Consider the following 21,253-nt stretch of genomic DNA (forward strand, 5'->3'; position numbering starts at 1 on the left):
AATGAGTGATATAAATTATATCCTTTCAGATCAAAACGCGACCATATGATGCTGATCATAGCCTGACTCAATTGATCTTCTCGAACTTAGGCTGACTCAAATGATTTGATGGTGGTTTGATGATGATTTGATTTTGGATATCTTTGATAGTATATTAAATTAAGGATTTAACAAATCACTTAATAAATCCTCTATTAGAAGCACATTAGTGGTGACAACATGATTTTGTCTCAATAAATTGATCTTTTTAGCATGATTTTTTCAGCTTTTGTGACCTTTGTAATGGTAAATTAACAATGATCCAATTCTTTTGAATTGCTCCAAAATTCATACTTTGCATCAAAATTTATATTTGATCAAATGAATGTTATAAGAACCAATAGTTTTTCACAATTAAGAGGCATTAAATAGAATGATTCATGAATAAACTTATGCTTCGTTTGGTAAAGTTTTTCGTACTACTTTCTACATTAACTTTCTGATACAGAAACTTATTGAAACCAGTGAAAAAAACAGTAGACAAAAGATGTTCCAAATAAAATCATAATGAGTGACTCTAAATGAAGCTCCACGAGTCAACTACGTCGAGCTAATTCAATTTAATTTCTCAAACGATGAATCCAAGATTTTAATATTGAAAGCAAAATTACTATTAAAATACTTCTCAAATTAAGAATTATTCTATCTCAACCCTACTATTATATTGTTCTATATATGACAAAAATGCCTTTCATGGGAGGCCCCACCTTTCTATGTGCATATGAGGCTATGAGATGTATGGAGAAATTATTTTGTGCGAGACCTAACTCAATGCCATCTGGAGACCAACCATAATGTGTCACATCAACAGTACCGAGTAGTACCGAACACAAAGGTGACGTGACTGGATGACGTTCGACATCCACACAAAATAATTAATAGAGATGATGTATGGGTTCAGCATTTGAAAAGAAGCCAACATCAATTATACTATCTGCCTCCTCATGATCATATGAACAAAGTCCTGTGCATAAAGCTAATTTAATAATAAAAGCATACACACATTCATCGTTTCTTTTAAGGCCCTGAGCAGTAATACTTATCTCAGATTAAGCTCAGTCAAAATTCATTAGAAAAATGTCAACATTGCCTCATAGATCTACAAATGGATCAGACTTGAAACTCCGCCGCTGCATCCTCCGGCGCCTGGTTGCCGGGAGTCTGCGACGTCGACAGAGGTGACGCCGCAGCCGCGGCCGCGTTGATGATGTCGGACGTAGAATCATCGGCATTGGAAAGCTCCACGATCTGCCAATTCTCGACATTATCTTCATAATAAAAATCATAATCATCAAATTCATCGATGCCGACGGAGGCCAACTCGCCGACGAGGTTATGGTGAGCGGCGTCGACGAGGTCCTCGGCGCGGTCACATGTTTCCTTAAATAACTCCCATTTGTCCTTAAATCCCTGCATCGCAACGTCGCTCTCCGGCGTACGGAGGCCGTCGGAGGCTGCGCGGGTGAGTAGGAAATCCGTCGCCGCGTTGATGAAGTCGTCACAAGCGTCGCTCATTGCGTCCACGGCGCGATCCATGGCGAGGTGATTGACAATGGAGGATTGCAGAAATCGACTATGGAGATTTGGGGGAATTGATGATTCTAAATTTGAGGGAATCAAGGTTTTCGTGTTAACATCATACAATTACTCTGTATAATTTTATAGAAAGTGGTTTTATTGTGAAAATTTTCTTGATGCGGATACTCATTAATTGTCATGATAATGGCATGAGTCAGTTTCTTCCATTTAGCCGTGCAACTAATTTTGGAAAAAGTTCTGTGAGTATTTTCTGCTTTATTTGTATTATCCTATAATATAATTGATAATAAAGTATAATCAAAATCTTAGATACTGTAATTTAATTATCAAATATTTCATATTTGTTGGGAGTCGATATTTATGAATGCATATAAAGAGTTATTTGGTTTACTGAAAATGGAATGCAAAATTATTCAAATGCAGATGATTTAGAAATTTAGATGTTTAATTTGATGAAAAAATCCCCCAAAAATAACTTCGAAGAAAAAGAAATGTCCAGTTAAATTTTGATAAATTATAAATTTCCTCTATGATTCATTTTTGTTATATTCTAAATTTGATATTTTTCAGCGAGTTCTAAATACATCGCAAACTGACTCCGTTGTAGCCATCTGTCATAGAATGTCATTGTTGTTGATCGCCTTCGTCCTCTTGCCATCACCTACTATACTAACTCTCGACCACTGACCACTATCACCGGTCGGCTTTACAAAGCATTTAATTTAATTCAAACGAAATAAAAAATAATATAATGTATTTATTTTACGCATCCGAACAACTCTGAATATTTTAAATACATTGTATTTCTCCTTACATATATTACAGAGAGTAGTCTTAGGTTTCGTTTGGCACGGCTTCCTTACTGCTTCTTAAAGCAACATTCTAGCTAGCACAAAAAAATATTTTTTTTTACTAAAAAAATGTTTTAAGAAGCAATAAGAAAGCCATCCCAAACGAAACCTTAGATGGTTTGGTCACATAAAATGCTTGCCTTCTGATGTCTTGGTTAGGAGAGTAAATGTATTAGATTTGACCTATGTTAATAAAGGTAGTGATAAATCTAAAAGGTCTAGGTTAGAAAATATTAGAAATGAACTTTTTTTATTAGTTTAAATGAGAATTGACTCTTAACATGACAGAAAAAAGATTCATGTAGCCGACCCACGTAGTGGAATAAAGGCTTGATGATGTTGTTGTTATTATTATTATATTTCTCTTTAATTTTATATATATTATATTTTTTTACATTATATTCCATTTTATTACATATATCTTTTTAAGAAAACCAAATAGTCCCGCAATAAAATTAGCCCTATTCCCCTCTCTTGATACTAATTGCATTTTGATGCATGATTTTTTTTTTCTTAATTGCTTTGATTGTTTTGATTTTGGTTGAATTGAAAATATCCAAACAAGTAAAATGCTCTTCTCATCATAATTATAATTATTATGAGTGTTATTAAAACTAATTATATAGATATTTGCATGTTAAAAATGCTCCTCATACCAGTCTCTTCGCCTGAATTGTGTGTTCAACACATAATTAGCCGACAGAAACAGGCAATTATGGCACACTGTCATGAACTGTAGAGGAATGCTTGATATGCCGGCGTTGCCACCTAGAGATCATATATAGTATGCTCAATCGTTCTACTTACATGAGGGGAAACTAACAACCAAGTAAACTATCATTAACCTTAGCAAAGATGACGGCCTCCGTATGCCAAAATTCATCATTTTATTTATTAATTTAAATTTCAAAAAGATCCTTATAATCAAAATTTGTTTCCCACTAGGGGGCGCCGCTCACTTGGACCCCCAATAGTTACTTATAAGTTTGCTCCCCCCCCTCTGAAAATTAAGGCTGGTTTCGCCCCTGGTTATCGGTGTTAGCATGAACTTGGCAGCTACGAGTATCAGTCATATTGCTATCTATGATAGGTGTTCCTTGCTGGCGATGCTATTTGCTGACATTAATATTAATGATGGATGTCGGTGTTACTGTAGATGACAGAGTCTTATATTGTCGATGACCGTGATGAGTGTTGATGATGAGAGTCATCCTCATTAGCCTTATTGATAATAACATACATCATTATTGATGTTGACAGCAGACATCACCTTTGCCGGCAACAACAAATTAACATTACCATTGAACATAACATTCTATTCTCTTATGCATGTTTGCTTGCTTGCTTGACTGAAGCTCAACCACATAAATATTAATTTCCTGAATTGGCATTTTTCTCATTCTTTGATGTTTATTTGTATATAATGCGTCTGCGTCAACACCCTTTTTACAACAAGGATCAATTGAAGAAATGAAATGAATCGATCGATCAACCACTAATTCTAAAAAAAGTCCATGGTTAGCGACAGCCATAGCTCTCTCTTGATGGCGTTCAGGGGTAGTTTGCAGAAACAAATAAAAGTGAAGCTTTGAATAGATAAGAGCAAATTTGTGGCTTGCGTGACTTTGGGGCAAAGGAAATGCTAGTTCAGTCCAATGACATCGCGTTCTTTATGATGTCAGTGCTCCTTCTCATGTTAGACTAATAAAGTAAAGAAAACAAATTATCCAAAGATATCTATATACAACTTGTTTGTTAAATTAAGAATTTAAGAATCGTTTGGGTGGTTGTATGATGTGAAAGATTATATATTTTTGTAATATTCATTAATTTTCATATGTTATTATTCATGCCATATTTGTGCATATATTTAATTAGGAGGGCCATGATCATCACTAGAGCTAAATGAGATTCATATTTTATGATTTTTATCATATTATATGATATACATAATATTAGGGGTGTCAATTTTTGACACTACCCGAATCCGACCCGGAAAAATCTGGGTTCAGGACAACCTGAACCCGAAACGGGTCGGGTTCGGGTTCAGCAAATCAACCCGTTTTAAAAATCGGGTCGGGTTCGGGTTGACCCAGCAACTTGAAATTGACTTGAAAGTGACACGAAAACTCATTTTTGACCCGAAAACCCGAGATTGACCCGATTTATGACCCAAAAACTAGCAATTTTAGGTCAACCCCGGGTCATTCGTGTCGGGTCGGGTTGACCCAGACCCGAATCGGGTCGGGTTCGGGTCCAGAAACCTGACCCGTTTTTAAAAACGGGTCGGGTTCGGGTTGACCCGAATAGTGCCGGGTCAGTTCCGGGTTCGACCATAACCCGACCCGTTGACCCGAATTGACACCCCTACATAATATTATAAGTGATTATAAAGTTAAAACAACAACCACAACACAAAGTCTTTATCCGAGTACGTGGGATCAGCTACATGAATATTTTTTTCTCCGTTGCGCCCGGTTAAGAGTTAAATTCAAAAAGAAAAAAAAAAACAGAGAAATACAGTGAGTGTGGAGTAGAATAGTAACTTTCTTATAGCTACTGTACACTAATACATCTGGTTATAAAAAAATAGCTTCTAATATCAAAATTTCTTGAAAGCTATAATCAATTAAAAGTGTGATAGTAGCTTGAAAAATAAATTAATGAGAAAACTATTCCAAAGAATTCTTAATTTATTCTAAAACCAGTAGAAAACAAACTTTTATATAAAACAATAATCTAAGAACAAATTCAATATTTTTTATATTCATCCTTATAAAAACTTATATCAGAATATGTCAAAAAGTTTCTACATTAAAAGGGTTTTGGACAAAATTTCTACAAGAAATTTCTATGTAATTTGAAGGAGATCTCACAGAAAAAGGCCAAGACATATTGTGAATAGATAGATTTCCTTGTAGTTTCTTGTAAAATGTTTGTAGGTTTGTTCGAATGCTTTGATTGCATGCACAGAAGGAAAGTAATAAAGATAAAATTGGCACACTATAGCTGGATGGAGGATCTAATAAAGAAATTGAGATAGCTATTTTTATTATTTTATTTTTATACCAAAAAATATTTCTATTTATCAATTACTTTTTTTAATATTAGTATATATATATATTTCCAAATTTATACATCTAATAATTTACATAATTTTTAAAATATATAATATATAAAAATATAGAATAAATCATCAATTAAATAATTGAAGTAATATTAAATAACCATTATATTGAGTTCTTAACCAGCACATTGTTAAACAGCAAATGAAAATATTAATAAATATAAGTAGACAAATACATTAATATTTAAATTTATTCAATTATGTATGATAAAATTTTAAATTTTTATTCAAATTTCTTAGATCATATAAATAAAAATTATATGATTGAATATACTAATTTACTTAACCCTAATTGTGATTCTTGCTTGACTTAAAAGATCTCCCATTAGACGCTTTATTATGAAGTTCAAGCACAGATAAATGAGCATTACGAATTATCATATATATTGCTCTTGTTTTTTTGGACATTTGGGTCAAGTAAGACAGATTACACATAGATTACAAACGTAAGACTCGAACTCAAGACCTCTTAATTAATAATCAAAGCCTTGAACCGACAGAAAGTTTAGCTAGAACAAATTAGTGCTCTCATAAAATCCATAAGAGGAATTTTCTTTGGAAAAAAATTAAAAGAAAATCTATCATTCTTATTTCTTGAAATGGTTTTTGTGGGGAAATAATTCTCTTATATTATTTTTCTCATGAAATCAATGAGATGTGACTTCTGCTTTATGCCAGCTATCATGTTTTAAACGCAAGGAATTACGAGAGCAAATAGGTTGGTGAAGCAAGATGAACAATTCAATTGAAACACTCTTTAATTAGGACTCACCTATAACCATTCAGGCAAACCTTTACAGCTTTTTTCCTGTTTTGGAGTTCAAAAATTATCTTAGAGTCACTGAAGTTTTGAAATGATTGGTAAATAAAATAAACGGGAATAAAGAACATCTTTCTTTTGACGACGTTGTTTTCCCGAATTTGACTTAAACCGAGGAGCATTACAGATGCGACAATAAACTTTTGTTGCATCATTCTTGTAGTATAACATACATCCATTAATACAACAATCAATTTTTATAGCAGTGAAACTCAACTTCGATACTAATTTCTTCGTTTGGTACAAATATGAAGAAATTAAATTATCCGTTGGATTGGTTTCCTTGAGAAGACCAATGAAGTCATTGAAACAATCACGAGGAATATTATACTCAGTTTTAATACTTAGCATCCTCACTACAATCAACAATTCTTAATGAGTATTGCAACTGTCCCAAATTAGTTTTTGAGCTGCATGTAGTAACTCAAAAAATTTTTAGGTTTCTGCATTTGGTGGCTCTTTCATACTAGCCCTTAAATCAGGACCTGCTACATCAAAAATAAATTCTTATACGGTCTACTAATTTGATCTTCATCAAATGTTTCATAAGCCGTGGATGAACCGGCATAAGTATCTCTGTGTAGCTCTACTCGCCAAGTGATGTCTAAATCCAGTAGTTTGGAAGAAATCCCCTACGAAATTAATCAAGTTTCACATCATCAGGCTTGAGGAATGCTTGATTTTTATGCTTTGAACATGAACATCTAAACATTATATTAAACTTAACGGAAGGCAGTTAAGATGCAACTTGAATGAAAGTCTCAACTCCATGTATAAATTTATCTGTCAATCTTTTTCGACCCGATAACAATCTGTTATACATTCAATATCTCTATTCTTGGAAAGTCATTTGAACATTGAAGCAAACATCCCCCTACATAGTTATGAAAATAATTATCAGAAGATATGAACCCTTAACAAGTGTACGTGCTATACTTTCAAATAAGTATACTTTACTTGAATTGGAATGTATTGTAAGTCTCACAACCATCTCATATGATATTTATTGATTTAGAGAAAGCATATGAAAAAGTTCCAAGATAAGTGCTATGGAGAGTTCTTGAAAAAAAAGGAGTTAATAATGCTTATGTTGAGAAGCATAATACCAAGTTAAGTGTTGCAGAGATGAGGATGCTTAGGTCTACCTCTACCTTTTTTAACATAAGTCAAATCTAATACCTTGTGAGATCTCGTTCCCTTACTGTTCCTCTCTGACTTGGATTTTCCTCCCAGGATCGTCCGGGATGATAGTGAGATCGTACAGGCCGATCTGTACTGTTCAAAATATCGGCCTGAAACTAGTTCTGGGAACCGTTCAGGACGATCGATTTTGGTCTGATCGTCCCAGGACGATTTGGCGATCGGCCGGGCCGATCAGCCTAATGATATAAGAAAATCAGCTCGTTTTGAGGAGAGAGAAAATCAATTTTTATAAAAACAGATATTTTGAGGAGAGAGAAAGAAAGGGAAAAGAGGAAAAGCTTGGTTTTGGAGACCGCGGAGCGCTTTTCGTCCGACGCTACTGTTGGAAAAAGTGTAGATCTCGTGGTAAGGACTCCGAATCCTATTTCTATTTTCAGAGATATTGAGTTTTGACCGAGTTGTGCATTATTTTTTGTTTTCGTAGTCGAATTTTGGACATGATTTTGATTTGACACAACTTTCACCGCACAACTTTTGGTATGTTATAGATAGGACCATTGTACACGATTTGAGTATTTTCTACGATAATTTTACCGGTCGGAATTGATTCTACGCGATTCTCATTGAATAGAAAAATATCAGGAGTTGATTTGATTTGGATTCTATAGAATAATAGTCTTGTATTGATGTCGTGGATATTCTACTGTAATTATTGTATAGATTCATTGATTCTATGGATATGGATATCGTATCGTATGGATTCATGGATTTAGACATCGACATTATTGATTCATTGTTATTATAGAATTCATTGATTCATAGACACTATTGATACTACTGATACTGATACTCATTGATTCATAGACACTATTGATACTACTGAACTGATACTGATACCGATACTGATACCAATACTACAGACCCATTGATACATCGATTCCTTACATTGATTCATAGTACCGATCCTTGATTGTTTGATTGATTGATTGATTGGGTTAATTATTTATTGAATTATCGTATTAATTGATTTCACTTGTATTAGCCGATTGTATTGATTTGATTTTTATTGACCAGATGATTTCATTGTATAGATTTGTTTTCAATTGCTAGGTTGATTTATTGAGTTGATTCGATTGTTCTATGGATTTCCCTGCTGAGAGATATAATTGACTGGAAAGTGCTCTATTGATTGAGATGATTTCCCTATTGTAGCATCGTACGTCGTCATTATTGAATATGTCATAGTGTCATTGAATACTGTATATTGATATCGAGTAAATCGTATTGAATAATTGAATTGACTGATTTGCAAGAGTACGTTCTGACACGAGTCCTTTATTGAATTAATTGATGCTATTGATTGCTATTAATTGACACATATATTCTATTGATTGGACATATGATATAGATACAATGAATTGACTAGACGACATGATTGATTGAACTGATAGTATTGATTGATAGACACTGCTACGATGGATAGATATTGGCTTCCAGTCATTACTGATTTGATTTCCGTTGTACAGACTTGATTTCATTGACTATGGATTTCCGCATTGCATAGACTCATTGACCATTGATTGACTTGATTTGATTGACCTGCATATTGATAGCATCGCCGTGCTTTGATTTCAGTTGTAGGCTTTGGTGACCTGCTGGGCTTTGTAAAGCTCATTATATGTGGTTAAAATTTTCAGGTCCGAGCAAGGCAACTGGAATGGAGTTCGATCAGAATGTCAGACGAATCCTTTCACTATTGATATCTGGGGCATCACATTTTCCCTTTAAGTTTGAGGGGGACTTTTCTATTACACAACAAGCCCGATTTATTCCTCCATTTCAACCATCCAACTTGAATTGTGCTGATAATATCCCCTTCTATTTCACCATCACTCTGAACAATAAATCCAAGATATCTAAAACGTATATTTTTATTAATGACTTGATCACCCAAAGTCACAAACCCCTCACTATAACTAATACTACTAAAATTATACTTCATATTTTTAGTTTTCGATCTACTCAAGCAAATACCTTTAAACTCTATGATTGACCTCCATAATTCAAGTGTACCATCAACTCACTCTCTAGTTTTATCAACAAGAAGAATATCATCAACAAAAAGTATACAACAAGGTACATCCTCTCGCAAATGTCTAGTGAGAACATCCATAACTAAAGCAAAAAAGAACATCCATGCTCATTTCATATCCTATCTCTAGGGGTAAAGCCACTCATCCACCTGAGCACCCTCATCTCTACAACACTTAACTTAGTATTATGCTTCTCTTTTAATGACCAAGATTCGGCACCATAAAGCATTGCAGATCTCACCACCATTTTATAGAATTTTCCCTTAAGTTTGAGGGGGCCTTTTTTATCACACAATAAGCCCGATTCATTCCTCCATTTCAACCATCCAACTTGAATTGTGCTGATAATATCCCCTTCTATTTCACCATCACTCTGAACAAAAGATCAAAGATATCTAAAACGTGTACTTTTATTAATTACTTGATCGCCCCAAGTCACAAACCCCTCACTAGGTCTATTACTAATAAAATTACACTTCATATTTTTAGTTTTAGATCTACTCAAGCGGAAACCTTTAGACTCTATGGTTAACCTCCATAATTAAAGTTTACCATCAACTTCCAATCGAGTCTTATCAACAAGTAGAATATCATCAACAAAAAGCATACAACAAGGTACATCCTCTCGCAAATGTCTAGTGAGAACATCCATGACTAAAGCAATAAGATATTGGCTTAAGAGTGATCCTTAATGTAATCTAGTTTTATCAACAAGTAGAATATCATCAACAAAAAGCATACAATAAGGTACATCCTCTCACAAATGTCTGTGAGAACATCCATGACTAAAGCAAAAAGATATTGGCTTAAGAATGATCATTGATGTAATCTAACCGAAATCAACAAGAAGAATATCATAAGAAAAAATACAACAAGGTACATCATCTCACAAATGTCTAGTGAGAACATCCATGACTAAAGCAAAAAGACATTGACTTGAGACTGATCCTTGATGTAAACTAACCCAAATCTAGACAAAATGCATAAGAAAATGCAAACCTCGGAGGCGAAGCGACGGGAGCGGGGAGAGCCTTCGACGGCCAGAGTGGAGGCGAGATCTTCATTTGGAGGAACTTCTCGGCGGCCGGGGGGAGCTCGTCGATGGCCGGAGGAGGCGTCTCGAGAGGGAGAGGTCGGAGGAGACGGATGCGAGCGCCGCATAGGAGAGAGAGAGGGAGAGAACACAATGAAATGAAATGGAAGACTCGGGACAAATTATTCTAGGGCTTTTTTTGGCGGCTATGCGGCGGTTCAGACCGTCGAAAATAAATTCACTTAACACCAGTGGTTCAAGACGCCGGTTATGTGCTGGTAAGATTTAATGCCGACGGTTTAACAGGCGGTTTCTAAACTCTCTTTAATATAACAGCCGGTTCAACCGCTGGTAAAAACTAACTGTCACACCGCCGAGTAAACTGTCGTTAATACCGGCAACTGGAGAAACGTCGATCCAGACTGCCAGTAATTGATGAATTTCCTGTGGTGTTCGTCACCAAACAACGATCTTTATGACCTCCGTAGCCCGCCGACTACGATTCTTTTAATCTCCATCACCATACTATTGTTCTTCTTGTGGACCTCCGAAGGAGCACCGCTCGTGGGGTTCGAACGCAGAGGGTACGATCGCACTATTTCGTAGGACAAAACGATCGTAGGCCTCTACACTCGACACGAACGGGTCGATGGGAGGGTAGGTTAGATTATGCATATGACTAACCATTGAGGATAAAGGCTGTCTCCAACACACCCCAATAGGTAGTAATATACACGACCTGATCAGAACGAGTTTTCCCCACCCGATACAATAGCTCGAGTGGGGTTTAGTAGATGTGGGGCCAAGTTTCCCACGGGCATAAGCCCCCGTGGTTAATTACATCCCAGGCCAGAGACTGAAAAAACTCTCGATTAAGGATCATACATTATCCCTTTCTAAAATGGGATTGGCACAGGTGTATAGACTTAGAAATTTTACTCAAACTGAAGAAAGGTCCCAAAAAGGCTCAGTCAACATGCGTGGCTTATACCAGCATTCGGAGGCTCTAGGGTACTAAACAGAAAATTGGAGAGAATAAAAGTCAGGCATCCAATCACATGCATGAGAGAAAGATGGAGGTGGCGTCATCCTGTTACGCAGATAGGTAGGATTTAGGGTCCCTGAAAAGAAGGGATATACCTACTATTTTAGACATATTACGAGACCAAATGTAGTAGCCTCGAATACTAAATTTAGATTAGGCTTACTATTCTACGAGCAACATTAAGACCCATGTCCTAACTAATGTAATACAAAAATTTGGACTTACCCCAGCCTGAATTGAGGAGCCAGCTAACCACCTAATCACTTTAAAACCATGCTGCCAGGTCATTATATGAAAGATGAATGGGTGGTACAGTTATTGGAAATATGATTGATATCTAGAGAGTTTCCTAATTGGTCATGGTATTATGTCGGTCGAATGCTTCTAACTAATGCAATTAAAATTTTATTTAATTGATTTCTAATGCAATGCATGCTAGTTAAAGAGACAAATCATGATTGCTTTAGATTTTAAAAATAGGCTTATATAAAAATATTTTTTAGAAAAGACTGGTCTCCCTAGGTCTGGCACTTCGACCGCAGGCAGGAAGATGTCTTATAAGAATGAGAGAGAAGAATGCAATAATATGCATGCGGCCCCGGATGATTCCGATAGTTCCCTAGGTTCGTTAAATTTCTGTGTTATTTAGATCTTAAAATTTTAGATATTAATTGTGATTAGAAGAATTTTGTAGTCCTTAGGGATCCTAACGAATATCCGGGTGAAAGCAAAAACAGCATGCAAGAAAGAAACCTAGAAAAAATAGGTAATTTCTACTGCACAATCAGGTAAGCGCATCAATATAAATCCAACAAATCAACTAAACGTTCATAAGCTAACTGCCTTTTAATTATAAACCAGGGTCTGTAAAAAATAAAGTGGCCGGGCACCACTGCTAACAACCCGGATTTCTAAGCCTATGACATACACAAATGACTTTAAGTGGGATATTGGTCTTCAAGTCTTTAGTCTTCTTATATTTCTTCTCCTTTGACTCCTTGGATCTCTCCTCCTTGGACTCCTTGGATCTCTCCTCTTTGGACTCCTTGGATCTGTCGTGGCCTGAATATCCAAACGAAGAGACAATTCCCCCTTTAGAGGGTTTTGCATTTTCTCTTTGGATATCTAAAGCCATCCAACTCGATCTTTCAAATGGAAGAAGACTCTCCCCTTTAGGGATGCCTTCTTCTTTTGGAATTTGAGTCGGATAAGAATATCCTAACTCAAATGTCAATTTCACAACTCTTAACAAATATTACATACAAATTTACATCAAATAAAAAGTAGTAAATTCTAAAATCTCTGCAAGGTTATCATAATAACAATCTTCCCATGCAGTTATATAAAATAAGATCAACTCATTGAAGCTGTGGCAAGCCATGCTCTTAATTATGAGGGCTAAGCAGCTCTGAAGCACATGTAGCAGTTATTATTAAATGAATTAGCTCTCATTTTATTAGGGGGGCTGAGCAAGCATATGTACAAAATAATGTCATAAATCATGACGGTGCCCCCCCTTTATTAGCATGAGCATGACCACCTGCAAGAAGAATAGGATATATATATGTATATGTATGTCGCTCATAACCTAGGAGTAGATCTAGCGCTCATCACATTATATCCAGAGTGTAGGAAAAGTAAGCAAATACACCAATCAATTTCAAATAGCATGCAATGAAATCATCGGAAAACCCGGCACACAGTAGAAGAAATAAACACCTGCCTAGTCTAAGTCTAGAAGTAGTGCCCTAGCAAATAATTCTAAGTGTGTGTAAGGCTTATGTGGCTTAGATATGTCCTAAGCTGGGTAGTTGGTCAAAGTTATCTAAAGTTATAATTTATGAAAGGATAGAAAATGAAGTTTTAATAAAAGTCAAAGTTTTAGCGGATTAAGGATCATTTTAGTTAATTTAGTTTGTTGATCAGTTTTAAACACTTAGGGTACTGATATTTAAATTTCAAGTTACATTAGCCAATTTTGGAAAGTCCCGGGTCCTCCTAGGTACTAAGTTGAGGGGGTCCAAAAAGTCATTATGGAAAATAGGCTATGTATGAGGTTCATAACACCTTAGGTAAATACTAGGGTGTGGACCTCCGAAAGAGCACCGCTCGTGGGCAGAGTCGACTCGACTCACTGAACCCACTGGAGGGGGTCTCGAGGTCTGACTTGGTCAATTTGACCAAGTCAACCTTTTGACCAAGGTTCTGGGCAAAATCGAGGTCAACATAGGGCTTAGAACGAGTAGCTAGCCAGGTAGTACACTAAATTTGGAGTCTTTTAGGCAAAAATATGAACTCTGGAAGTTTCAGGCCCTAAACTACGGGCTGGGGTTGACCAAAAAGTTGACTTTCTAATTTAGGTGTGTTTCTAGAATCCTAATATTTTAATAAATATCATACACTAATAGGAGTCTAATGCAAGTGAGTTTGCCTAATTTTTAATTTTCTACAATTCGTTATGAGTTTTCTAAGTTCATGGTATTTATGGAAATATCAAAATTATCTATTAAAGGGCTGATTTTATGATTTTGTTTCAAATCAGCTCCAAACTGATTGAAATCACTCCCAAAGGTTAGTAATGATCTGAGAAAGTGTTCTCAAGTGTTTGGGGAAAATTTAGAATTTTTTAATAATTTTTAATTATTTATTAGGGGCAAAAAGGTAATTTTCACCTAAGGTTAAATTAAGGGTCAACATAGAGTCAAAATGAGAAGCCCTATTTATCTAAGGTCAAGGATCAGATTTTAAACAAATCAAACTATTATAGTTAATTTCATGACCTAAAATGGATTTATTGTAATTTTTAGAAGGTCTCGGGGCCCTATTTAGCAAGTTGATTAGGGTTGGTTAATTAAGGGGTCTAACAAGCCCTAAAATTTTTATAAAATTTTGAAATATTTCAGATATCACTAAGTTTAAGTGTTGAAGTTTTCATGCCAATCAGAGATCTATCCTAGCTCCCAAAAATTTTCTAAGTTCGTTAGACGGGTCCTTAATTGTTGTCCTTAGGGTGTCACTATAGTATCAAGGTTTAAAATAAAGTTTTAGCTAACCCTCAAGGTAATAATGCATGACAACACATAAAAATAGTTATCACACCATGTCCTTAAATTTAGAAGAGCCTAAACTAAGTGATGGTGCATCCTACGCATGCAAACTACGAATAACAATAAAGTAAGTACACCTAAAGAAGATATTAGTGAATGATTGGACTCAACAATTCACTAATCCACTCCCCCATGATTGCTCTACACATAAATAATCCATGTTTAAAATTCCATTGGAAGTGGAACTCCCAAATATTAGTATTTAATATATAAGTAATTTTAAAATAATTTAAAATACTTATACAAATATATAGATTTTGGAAAATAATATAATTTAAAATATATCAGTTTGTAGTAGATGAATATATGGAAGACACACTGACCACCCAATCAATATTTCAAAATGATTTGAAAATAATTTTTAATTTCAAAATAATTATAATAATAATTATTTAAATAATAATTAAAATACTTCAAAAAGGAAATCTAAACAGAAATCTGTCAAGGAAATAGGCATCACTTACTGAAAATAATTTTAAAATAAATTTGGCATTTTTCTGTAAAGAACGAGGGGTCGCACGTCGAAATCCGATTTAAAACGAATTAGTTATGAATTTTTGAAGTTTAAATACAATAAAAGGCTATTTTAAAAATAATTTTAAAATAATAACATTTAAAATAAATATTACATGAAATTAGCTCAAAATAATAATATTTTTGCAATTTAATATTTATTTATTAAAATAATGATAATATTAATAATAATAGTATTAATAATAAAAACCATTAGGATCACTTAAACATGTCGGCGAGACGTGTGGGCCGTCGGATCTTCCGCTATTTAGGATCACTCGTCGTGGTTGGACTGGACGGGCGTGAGAGTCGCGGGATCGAATTCTGCGGTCGGACCGAATGGCGGTGCGATGATATCGCCACCGTTGATTGAAAAATCAACGGTCACGTCTCACTTCAGTGCGTATACGCACGAATCGAAACCCTAACTCATTTTTTGGCTCGTTCTCTCAAACAGCTGGACGAAATTCGATGAAATTTTAGAACTATGATCTATGAGTGAAGAGCATCATTGGGGAAGTGATTTTACATCCTGAAACTCATTAAATAAATAGATAATTAGATCTATGTGTTCTAGTCTAGGGTTAGGGTTATACCTCAATCCATACAGTGGATTCAGTAGTTCTTGGGCTTGTTGAACTCATGGAATCCGCACGAACAATCTTCCTCTTGAACTCGAGCTCCAATTCATCCTCGATTAAGCGGAATAGGGCTTGGTAGGTTCCTAGCGTCGGGTGGCCTAAGATCTCGTCGGCGACGGCCTCGCTCGACGGGATTCAGTGTGGGGAAGGTGGGAGGAAGTCTTTCAAGCTCTCACGTCTGAAATCTCGGGCTATGGGGGGCTTGGAGATAGAATATGAGCCAAAAGTCCCTTTCTTGGAACCCTAAAAATGATATTTAAATCCTTGGAGTGATCCTCAATGGTCTAGATTCAATCTACAGTGGATTTGGAGGGAATCAGGGGTGATTAGGCCGCTGTTTCAAATTAAGAATCAATAGGTATTGATTAGAGCAATGAATGGGCTCTTAAATGGCCTTAATGGTGACCCAATAAGACTTGGGTTGACCAAGTCAAAGGTTGACTTGGTCAACTCAGTCAATCATGCCCAATGTGGTGTGGTTAATTTTGGTCAAAAGAGAGGTCAACACTTCTGAACAAATGAACACGTCAACTATGAATCTTTGTATTCCTACCATGTAATGTACTTTATATGATGTATATCAAGTCAAGGCCTTCTCCCAAGGAAGGGCCTCATTTGTAATCAACTTCTATACTAATGAATTCACTCAAACTGGGCTAGGCCCTATGGTTTTTCCCATATATATATATATATATATATTATTTTCATTATTATTTTTTTCATCCTCAATTTTATATCTAAAAAATAGATATCTACTCTAAGGGCATGTTTAAGTACGAGTTTGGGAAAGATATTTCAAGCAATTTTCGAATTCAAAAGCATCAAATACTATGGATGAGAATAACAATAAGGATGAAGAGGAAAATAAAAAACACACTCGAGTGGATGTAGATTTATCAAAAAATTGGAATTAAATGTGGAAAATCTTGCATCAAATGCTAATTGATTTTTTTTTTAAAACTGCATATTTCGGTACCAAGCATGGATGAAAAAACTATAATGGATACAAAATTTAAGAGTTATATATTTGAATTCCTCAATAAATTTTCTAGCTCCGCCACTGCGTACAACGTTAAGATACTAAACTTTATATTTCTCTATTGCCGCGAATACTCTAGGATGCAATAAAATATTAATTATAATAATTTTTTCTGGCACTAATTCAACCTTTTATTATTGAAAAATCGATAAAAAAATTTGAACTATAATTATTTTTATAAATATCAAGTCAATAAAAATTTTGGACTAAATAAATAAATGACAAAAATATCAGTACATATATTATTTTATTTTATTTTAACAAATATTATTTTGTTTTTTTATATTTTTATTTAAGGTAATAATGATCAATCAAAAACAAATGGAACTAATAAAACTATAATTTGATTCAATTAGTTCATTTGAAAAATAGTTTGGGCTCATTTTTTAAATATTTTATAATAGAAATTTTGTTTTGTTAATTCATAAATAAAAATATCCAACCGATCAAATGCTCATATATAGTTGAAGTTATTAGAAGAATATCATAAATTAATTGTAATGTGTTTTATGATATTCCTTTTAATAGTTATCACATTATATTGTCATTCAATTTAGGTGTCAATGCACCTTCCTTTATTATATAATTTTTGTATCTATAAATATTGTACAAAATCTTTAGTGTAAAATGAACATTTCCTCCTGAATTATGATATCTTATATGATATCAGAGCCACTTATCTCTATTGAGTTTTTTTCTTCTTATTCTTTCGTATTGGCTTCTCCTACAACCCAAGTGCTCATATCATTCTAAAAACAAGATTGTCTGGATCCCATCAATCTATCCTCAATGACTAATCAATGTATTGTCGACCCTGCCATTCATATAATTTTGTCGTTAAGTTACCGACATATATTATGCCGGTTAGGCCGCCGCATTTTCTGACGTATTTCTATTCGTCGAAAAATCTGACGTGGCCATAGTGTCATGTCTGGGATAACATGAAAATATCTTGAATAACTTTCTTTGTAGCATACTAAGGTGTAGTAGGTCGATATAAAAGCATTGTGATCCCATCGTCGTGAACCCAATGCAATTATTGCATGTTTGCATGGAGTGTGATAAATCTGTGGGTGACCATACGAACAAGTGCATGTTTGTGGAAATGTAATAACAAAGCGGTATGACCTACATGACATGTCAAACACCTCAAACTCATGGTTATTAATTTGGGTAGGTTGTGGACTTCTGCGTGCCTATCGTTCAGCCAATTTCAAGGCTGCCTTTGTGTGTGGGACAAATGTTGAGCTATCTGAAGCAGTCCAATGTTCAACCTTGGCTGCTTGCTTTAGAAATAATGAGACAATATTGTAATATATACTCATGATTAGGCCTTATATTGGTAATCCCCTGGCTCTTTGTAGGACGCCATTAAAGCATTCAGAGACATTTGTTGTCATACCAAAATCCACCATCATAAGTTAATCCCCACTTTGTACGATCCCTCTCCATCAACCAATCAAAAGCCTCTTTCTTTATAATTTGGATGTCTTTCATGTGCCTCTCATGGATTTTAATATCATATGTATTTCATTCACAATACATTTTATCACAAACAGCATCGCAGTCAGGGACGGCAAGTTATCGCAGAGCTTTCTTAAAATTTTCTCGCATATAACTCAGACAATGGCGATGTGCAGCCCAGGAGAAAATCTCACTAAAACCGCGTATCAAACCGACATGTTTGTCAGATATAATACATAAATCAAGACGGGATTGGGTACTTACAATTAGATCATGCAGCATCTGCAAGAACCATGTCCATGATTATATTGATTCTGATTCAACCACTGCAAATGCGAGTGGGTACAAATCACCATTTCCATCCACACCTACAGCAGCAAGCAATGTTCCTCTATATTTTCATAATAGGAAAGTACCGTTAAGACAAAGAATTGGACGATAATATTGCCTTCCCACAATGCTAGGTCCAAAAGACCAAAAAATGCTCTTGAATCGCATTACCTGTGTTACTAGAATATTGTAAACAGAACCAGGGACTGCTAAACGTATTGCTTCCATCATCCGGTATATTGAAGTGTATGATTCTTCGTAACTACCAAATACTAATCTTATTGCTTTTCTTTTTGCATCCCAAGCTTTCATATATGATACTTGAACTTCAAATTTTGAGCTGATTCGGGTAATAATTTCTTTTGGTTTTAAATCTAGCTATTGTCTTAAGGTTCTTATTATAAATTGGCAGATGAACTTTGAAGTACATTTTTGGTGACTTGTAGACAATATCAGATTGGTGCATGTATGTCGCCCGATTATGGTTGAAATCTTCCATGCCCCTCCAAGGCGTTTACTCTTTGTCGTATGAAGATGCCAAAGACAAGGATGAGTTTGGTTATTGTGTTGGATAGATACTACTGTTAGGCGTGTCTTATTGGAGGTTGATTTCTTGAACTCTACATTTTTAATTATTGACCACCCAGATATAGCACATTGAAGTGTTTCCTTGCTACCAAATGTCATACCCTCATACAATTGATATGGAATGACGGCATCGAAGTATTCTTGACGATTATTGATTGGAGCATCAATAGCATCACATGCGTCCCACGCTTGTGCAGTATGTAATTTTCCTTTAAACTCATTATTTATAATCATATCATCGAGATTTTGTACATTTTGAGAAGTATGATGTTGAATAATCTGATCTGCACGTATTGTTGCCTCCACATCCTCCATAGGCGGTGCTTCTGCCTCCCCGCTCGAGTTTTTGCTTGAACCGCTATACATCATCTCATAATCAGGTAGTACTGCTTCGCTTCAGCTGGTGCACTGCACTCCCCTATATTATGTACCATCGAAGGTGAGTCTGATGTAAATGTTGGTATGTTGAGGTCGAATGTTGGTTGTGAGCTCATGCTCAACCGACGTTAAGATGGAGGCTCGGTATTTATGGGTGTGGGCATACAAGCAAATTTTAACCATGGATTTATAATTAGATTATAAATATGTGATGAGTTAGTGTAACATCACTAAAGTATCAACATCAAATTTAACCTGGATATGTAGGTGGAGTGGCGAGGGTTATCGAACATTATATTTGGTGGTGAATCAAGTCGGACCACTAGCGTGTGTAATTCTTCAAACTCAACATACACGATTACGGTCCTCCGTCGTCCTTCTGTCAGTACGAAAGTACATACCTCATCATCTGTGATTTGAACTGCAGTGTGACCGCCATTATTTCGCATCCGACATGCGAGATTCACCGTGTGTGTGGTGTAATCACGATGTAATGCTCTAAGGATCCTAACTTTAAGGTATTCTAGGGTTATAATGTCATTAATCTGTAGAGGTCTATTTTTTCCACCAATATATATTGGTGTGAAATCTTTGACGAGTTGTAGGTCCCCGTCAAAAAATAATATGAGTCGTGACATAATTTCTGATAATCAATGAAAAGATATGTAAATCACCTAAAAATACTTATTTTGATCAATAAAAATATACTTATTCTATATCTCATCTTATGAAAATTTGTTATCTATCAACTATCTCTCCCTCATTTACTCTATCTCCCTCTCTTAATCTCTCTCTACCTCTCCACCTATTTAACTCTTTCTTCCTTATCTCTTACTCTCTCTACCTCTCTAATATACTTAATTTTTATTAACTTTTATAAAAAAATAATTAAAAAATGTTACTATTTCATTCTTAATATTACACAAGATTAATCTATCATTTTTTAATCTTTATTATATTTTTATACATAAAAATTATATTTTTAAATTATTAATTTTTTATATTTAAATTTCCTTTGCTTCAACATAAAAAGAAATTAATACATATATTTATATATTTATTTTTAATGTAATATACTATTTTAAAAAATATGTTTTTAATTGCCTATCTTATGATTCATATTATCTACTTATTTAAATAAGTTACTTTAAATAATTACTAAATTGATATATTTATTAATTATTTATATGTTACTTAATTTATTAATATAAATATTTAATAATAAAATATCTCTTAAATTCTACATAAATACATTATATATACACATATATACATATACATACATATATGAATTAATTAGCAAATAAAATATCTCTCTCTACCTCTCAACCACTATATTTTCTCTATTTCATCTTATGAACAACTGTTATCTATTAAATCTCTCTCCCTCTTTTACTCTCTCTCTTCCTCTCTACCTCAACAACAACATAAAGCCTTTATCCCACTACATCTATTTCCAAATAGATAGTTGCATGTGATGTCATGTGGTGTCATCTATAGCTG

The sequence above is a fragment of the Dendrobium catenatum genome, unplaced genomic scaffold (assembly GCF_001605985.2).
Source record: "Dendrobium catenatum unplaced genomic scaffold, ASM160598v2 fragScaff_scaffold_743, whole genome shotgun sequence".
Lineage (NCBI taxonomy): Eukaryota > Viridiplantae > Streptophyta > Magnoliopsida > Asparagales > Orchidaceae > Dendrobium > Dendrobium catenatum.